The following is a 7,564-nucleotide window of genomic DNA, read 5'->3' as shown; positions in this document are numbered from 1 at the left end:
AGCCTTTGTTTCTCCATGTATTGTTCTGTTACAGTTTGGCACTTTATCTTACATTGTTGATTAATGTACTTTAATGTTATTATGCTTATGAAAAGTATTTATTAAATGTATATGTATATTCCAAAATAAAGCTTTTATAATCCAAAACTTAGTCTGCTTTAGTTTGGTTTTAGTATTACACGTGGCTCTATATTCAGGAATCACTCCTGGCAGTGTTGAGGAGACCCTATGCAATCACAGGGATGGAACTGGGGCCAGCTCTAATTCCCAAACCTAGTCATTACTATAACTGAAATCAGAAAATGCCTACCACCTACTAGGCCAGCTACTATTATACAAATACCCTTTATTATAAAAATTTCTTAGATGATTTTTTGAATGCAGATGTATGAAATTTTTTATGTGATTTTTAAAACCAAACTTTAAGCTATTGCTACCTTATATTAAGTATCATACAAAAACAAGTTATAAACTTTTTTGTTTGGTTTGGGGCCACACCCAGTGACACCCAAGCATTACTCCTGGTTCTGCACTCAGAAATCATTTCTGGCAGGCTCAGAGAACCATATGGTATGTCAGGAATCAAACCAGGCTTGACCATGTGCAAAGCAATACTCTACCCACTGTGCTATTGCTCTCGCCCCTTTCAACTGTTTTATCAGAATGTTTACCAAGGGAACATTAAACATATATACAGTATTTTCCGGCGTATAAGACGACTTTTGAAACAAAAAAAAAGTCAACCGAAAATCATGGGTTGTCTTATATGCCTAGTATATCCCGAAAAATGTTTCAATATGCCACTAAACGAAAATTGTCTGAATATTGCCACAAAACGAATTTTCCAGCTCAATCCTGCACCAATCACTGCAAGGCTGTTCGGACCGCCTCTCTAATTCAGCCAATCCAAGCAGGCTTTTTATGCATGCAAATTAGACAATGTTCTGGACCCGAATCTACACTGTATAAAGCCTGCTCAGATTGGCCAGAGTCAGAGAGGAAGTCTATTACAGTAGGACCTTTGGACCTTTGCTTGTTGTGATTGGCTCACTGGGGTTCATACAGTTGCAGCACAGGAACGTTCTGTCTGATACAGCGAATATAGGCCTAAACCTATGTTTTAACTGCAAAATTAGGGGGTCGTCTTATACGCCGGCAAATACGGTGTGTGTGTGTGTGTGTGTGTGTGTGTGTGTGTGTGTGTGTGTGTGTGTGTGTGTGTGTGTATGCGTTACTCTGATCAACCTGATTTTCTTTTAATTGTTGGTCCATTACTTTGGGACCACACTCATTAATGTTCAGGATTTATTCCTGATTTTTTTTTTTGGAGGGGGTCACACCTGGCAGCGCTCAGGGGTTAGTCCTGGCTCTATGCTCAGAAATCGCTCCTGGCAGGCTCAAGGATGCCGAGATTCAAACCACCGACCTTCTACATGAAAGACAAACGCCTTACCTCCATGCTATCTCTCCGGTCCCATTATTCCTGATTCTATCTGAAGGGTCATACCTGGCTGGTTTGGAATATAAAAAAGATAACGCACTCAAGAAATTTATTCTCAGACCAGAGAGATAGTACATCAGGTACGTGTATCAGGTACATGCAGCCAACCCAGATTTGATCCCCAGAACCCCAGAATTGTCAGGAGTGATCCCTAAGCACTATTGGGCATGGTCCAGAAACAAGAATGTATTTACTTACTAAATATTAGGTCTCTTCTTTATAATGGTGTTGACTTATGGTTTTAATATACATAGTTTTTTTTATGGGAGGGTTCTTTTTTTTGGATTTTGGGCCACACCAGGTGATGCTCAGGGGTTACTCCTAGCTATGCACTCAGAAATCGCTCTGGCTTGGGGGACCATATGGATGCTGAGGGATCAAACCGCAGTCCATCCTAGGCTAGAGCTTGCAAGACAGCCGCCTTACCTCTAACACCATCACTCTGGCCCATATTTATTTCTAAGCAACTAAAATATCCAAGACCCTTAACAAATGTCCTAACCGCCAGTCCACTTCTGCATCACTACCCATCCAAACACTTCTCTTAGATTCTTTTTTCTGTCATCTATGGTTAAGGGCTTACAATCATTTTATAACTTCCATTTCCTTGTCTTGACACTATGTACTGCAGTTAAGTGAGAACATTTGGCATTTAACCTCTCTCTGATTAAATTCACTTACTCATACTTCCAGTTCCATCCAGGTTGTGGCAAACCACATACTGTTTTTTCCGGTATATAAGATGACTTTTTACCCTATGAAAAACTTCTTAAAAGTCAGGGATCATCTTATACGCTGATATACGGCATGCTGAAATTTACTGCAGCTTCAGGAATGAGAGTGATACGACCCCCTTATACTGTGCATCCAGCTGCCAGGCGTCATCACTCAGTCCTCTGCTTGTCCTGATTAATCTTTCAAGGCATATAGGAGCTGAGTTACCAAGCGCTGCATCTCATCCAGTTGTAGTGTCATTGCTGGTATGTGGTTTTCTGGAGTTCAGTTCTCTGTTAAGCTTTTTATGGGACACAGAGGAGGTGCTCTGTCTCCTTCTAGCTGTCCTATTAATCACTACACCCCAGCCAGCTGCTCTTGGAAGAACCCCCTCTCCCTGCTCTCAGTGTAGATCACAATTAAAAAATCACAGTCACTCACTGCAAATGACAAATGTAAAATGATTGTTGGCACTCCAAAGTCTAGCTTTATTAAACACCGGTATCATTGGAGTGAGATATTATCTTGCCATCTTGGTTTATATTTGATCGATAAGTAAAGATGAATACTTTTCATATACTTATTGACCGTTTTTCCATTTTTCTCTTTTGTGGAAGTATCTATTCTTTGCATTTTTGGATGAGGTTTCTGAAATAGAAGTAGCCCCCCAAAAAATACACATCCAAGGGCCCGAAGAGATAGCACAGTGGTGTTTGCCTTGCAAGCAGCCGATCCAGGACCAAAGGTGGTTGGTTCAAATCCCGGTGTCCCATATGGTCCCCCGTGCCTGCCAGGAGCTATTTCTGAGCAGACAGCCAGGAGTAACCCCTGAGCAACACCAGGTGTGGCCCAAAAACCAAAAAAAAAAAAAAAAAAAAAAAAATACACATCCAAAAACAATCCCAAAAAGGTAGAGATATCATAAGAAAAAAGAAAAATCGAGACATCATGTCACCTGACTTCAAACTATATTGCAGAGTAATTAAATTTCTATGGTATTGAATAAGTAGACAAATGAGTCAATAGAATAGTATCAGGAGTTCAGGGGCCAGAGAAGGACAACAGGTAGGGCCATTGCCTTGCATGCCATCAACCCAGTTTCATTTCTGGCATCCCATATGGCCACCTAGGCACTGCCAGGAGTACCACCTGAGCACTGCTAGATGTGCCCACCCCAAATAATCAAGAGCTCTGAAATAAGCACATAATCTATGATAAGAGACTCAGGACATACAAAAGCAAGGAAAATCTCCTCAATGAATAGTGTTGAGAAAACTAGGTACTCATAGAATAGAATAGAATAGAATAGAATAGAATAGAATTACACTTTATACAAAAATAAGTTTGGAGGCGATTAAAGAACTGGCTGTAAGACATGAGAAATAAAAGGCTTAAGATACAAACTAGGGGGGCCGGAGAGATAGCATGGAGGTAAGGCATTTGCCTTGCATGCAGAAGGACGGTGGTTTGAATCCCATATGATCTCCCGAGCATGCCAGGAGTGATTTCTGAGTGTAGAGCTAGGAGGAACCCCTGAGCGCTGCTGGATGTAACCCCAAAGCCAAAAAAAAAAAAAAATAGGTGGGGCTGGACGGATCCCAGTTCATCTTGGCAACCCATATGGTCCATGGAGCCTTCCAGGAGTAACTCCTGAGTGCTGGCAGTTATGACCAAAAAAAAAAAAAAAAGATACAAAATAGGTGTAAAGTTCTATGTCATCTACATTAGAGATGTCCATATTCAATCTCAAGAGAAGTGAAGGCAAAATTAAACAATGTGAACTACATTAAGTTAAATATTGTGCAAAACACCTATATTCATTGCAGTACTATTTACAATAGCCAGAATCTGGAAACAACCAAGATGCCCTTCAACAGATGAATGGCTAAAGGAACTGTGGTACATATACACAATGGAATATTATGCAGCCATCAGGAGAGATTAAGTCATAAAATTTTCCTATACATGATGTACCTGGAGTATATTATGCTGAGTGAAATAAGTCAGAGGAAGAGGAATAGACAGAGAATAGTCTCATTCAGGGCCAGAGCAGTGGTGCAAGCGGTAAGACATTTCACACTGTTAATCTAGGTCGGACCATGGTTCTATCCTCCAGCATCCCATATGGTCCCCCAAGCCAGGAGTGATTTCTTTTTTTTTTTTTTGGTTTTTGGTTTTTGGGTCACACCCATCAGCGCTCAGGGGTTACTCCTGGCTCCATGTTCAGAAAATCGCCCCTGGCAGGCATGGGGGACCATATGGGATGCAGGGATTCGAACCACCATCCTTCTGCATGAAAGGCAAATGCCTTACCTCCATGCTATCTCTCCAGCCCCCGGGAGTGATTTCTGAGTACATAGCCAGGAGTAACCCCTGAGTGTCACCAGATGTGGCCCAAAAGCAAACAAGCAAACAAAAAGAATAGGCTCACTCATCTATGGGATTAAGATAGATAAAAGACATAATAGAGATAATAGAGATGAGGGCTGGAAGGACATGCCCACAATATGAAGCTTACCACAAAGAGTGGTGAGTACAGTTAGAGAAATAACTACACTGACAACTATTGTGACAATATCAATGAGTGAGAGAAGTAGAATTCCTGTCTGGAAAACAGGCAGGGGTGGGGGGGTGAGAAAGATGGGAGAATTGGTGGTGGGAATGCTGCACTGGTGCAGGGGGGGCGTTCTTTTTATAACTGAAACCTAACTACAAACATGTTTTATTCATGGTGCTTAATTAAAGATATTATTGTTGAAAGAGAGAAGGAAGGAACGAACGAAGGAAGGAAGGAAGGAAGGGGCCGATGCGATAGCACAGCGGTAGGGCATTTGCCTTGCACGCGGCTGACCCAGGACAGACATGGGTTCTATCCCCGGTGTCCCATATGGTCTCCCAAGCTAAGAGCAATTTCTGAGCACGTGGCCAGGAGTAACCCCCGAGTGTCACTGGATGTGACCAAAGGGGGGGGGGAGAAAAATAAATAAATACTGTTCAAAAAATATATATATATATATAGCAGAACAGATTTTCAGAACATCTCCTAAAATAAGATAAAATATCCAGGCATCATACATCTGACATGAAGTTAATATTCAATGCAGATAATTTTGAAGCCCACAATAAAAGGCAGCCCAATTTAAAAATAGGAAGATTTTAGAGTCATTTCTGACAGAGGACACACAGATGGCCAAAAAAAAAACAAGAAGAGTTGATCAACACTCATTAGAGTAATGTAAATTAAACCATAATGAGATACCACCTCACACCTGTGAGAAGGTTTACAGGTCAAAATAAAAAATAGCAAGTATTTGCAGTAATGTGGAACCTAATTCTTACATTGTTGGTGGAAATGTAAACTGTTGTGATCATTTTGAAAATATTTGCATCTACTTGAAAAGACTAAAAATAGAACTACCAGAAGCTAGAGCTAGCTCAATAGTTTGGAGGCAGCAGGAAGCCCAGATTTGATTCCTGTTATTGCATGTTGTCCTCTTTACTACCAGAAATGACCCCTAAGCACTGAGCAGGCAGAAGTAGCCCTGAGCACCAGACAAAACAAACTCATTCTGGGTAGACTAATCTGAAGAATATGAAAGTATTAATTCAAAGAATTATATGCACACCAGAGTCAGGCATATAGCTCAGTAATAGAGCACTTGCCTTGTTTGCATGAGGCTCTGAGTTGGATCCCTGGCACAACCAAAGTACCAATAAATGATTGGCTGAAGAAGACATGATATTTGTATAGTGTTATACAGTACAACTGTAAAAAGTAAGCATTGTATCAGGGCCGAAGAGATAGTCTGGCAAGTAGGGCACTTACCTTGCATGTGAACAACTCAGGTTCAATCCCTTATATCAGTATGGTCCCTCAAGCACTTCCAGGAGTGATCTCAAACAAGCAAATTTTCCAGCAAAGTTGAAAGAGGCAGGGATTATTATGAAGCAAAATAAAAAAAGCCATTGTGTTTCATTCCACCTAGGTGTGCAGTATAAGAAATGAAATGGGGGGCCGGGTAGTGGCGCTGGAGGTAAGGTGTCTGCCTTGCAAGCGCTAGCCAAGGAAGGACCGCGGTTCGATCCCCGGCGTCCCATATGGTCCCCCCAAGCCAGGGCGATTTCTGAGCACATAGCCAGGAGTAACCCCCTGAGCGTCAAACGGGTGTGGCCCAAAACCAAAAAAAAAAAAAAAAAAAAAAAAAAAAGAAATGAAATGGATAAATTGGCCAAGCAAAATTAAAATAATCCAGTAGAAATAAAAAAAAAAAGAACTAAGTTACCTGAAGGGTGGCTGGGACTAAAGGATGTAGAGGGTATAAGAATGGGTGGTTGTTATGCTCACTTCGGCAGCACATATTACTAAAATTGGAACAATACAGAGAGATTAGCATGGCCCCTGTGTAAAGATGACACGCAAATTCGTGAAGCGTTCCATATTAAAAAAGAATAGGTGGTTGTATTAGTTTTTGTCATCTTTAAATTATTAATAAATATAAAAAAGAATATATATTTGAGGATATCAAGCTTAATTTTACTTTAATTATCTTGATTTTGTTGGGTTTGGAGCCACTCACATTTGTGCTTGCACTTATTCCTGGCTCAGTGCTCTAGGGATCACTATTGGTGCTCAAGGTACCATATGGGATGCCTAAGATCAATCAGGATCAGCCAACTTTGCAAGGCAAGTGCCCTACGTGCTGTACCATCTCCCTGGTTCCCATATCAAATTTACTTTAAAGATCCTATTATGATATTTATATTTCTTTTTTTAGTAGCAAGTATATTTGTGAAAATTATTTGTATCACCAATGTACTCATTAAAGCAATAGGAGGGTTAGTAAGTTTGTCTTCTTTTTTTTTAAAGATAAGAGTTAAAAGAAATATGGGGCCAGAGAGATAGCATGGAGGTAAGGCATATTGCCTTGCATGCAGGAAGGTCAGTGGTTCAAATCCCAGCATCCCATATGGTCCCCCATGATTGCCAGGGGTGATTTCTGAGCATAGAGGCCAGTAGTAACCCTGAGCACTGCTGGGTGTGACCCAAAAACCAAAAAAAAAAAAAAAAAAAAAAAAAGAGTTAAAGAAATACAGTAAAAAAAAAAAAAGGTGTGAGAGTGGCAATTGTTTGCATAAGCTCAGCAAAATATGGGGGAAATAAAAAGGAAAAGCTTTGGCCTAAATACAAGGAGACCTTACCCCTGAGTATTCTGGCATAAGACCAACTCTGGGCTCCAGGCATACTAGGTTGTCCTACCCCTGAGTCATACTCTGTGGTCCAGTAAAACACAATCGCGGTTGTTGGTGTCAGATTTTTGTAGTTAGAGATCCTAGTTTTCTGTGCATGAT

General features: G+C 40.7%; 1 non-coding gene across 1 annotated transcript; it reads left to right on the top strand.

Moving 5' to 3' along the window:
* Positions 1-6,552: 6,552 nt before the first annotated feature.
* Positions 6,553-6,659, top strand: LOC126019938 (U6 spliceosomal RNA). Its single transcript, XR_007499541.1, has one exon. It is a non-coding gene; the product is annotated as a U6 spliceosomal RNA (small nuclear RNA).
* The last annotated feature ends 905 nt before the right edge of the window (positions 6,660-7,564 follow it).

The sequence above is a fragment of the Suncus etruscus genome, chromosome 9, assembly GCF_024139225.1.
Source record: "Suncus etruscus isolate mSunEtr1 chromosome 9, mSunEtr1.pri.cur, whole genome shotgun sequence".
In the NCBI taxonomy this organism is placed as follows: Eukaryota; Metazoa; Chordata; class Mammalia; order Eulipotyphla; family Soricidae; genus Suncus; species Suncus etruscus.
This window is presented reverse-complemented; position numbering and strand designations above follow the sequence as displayed.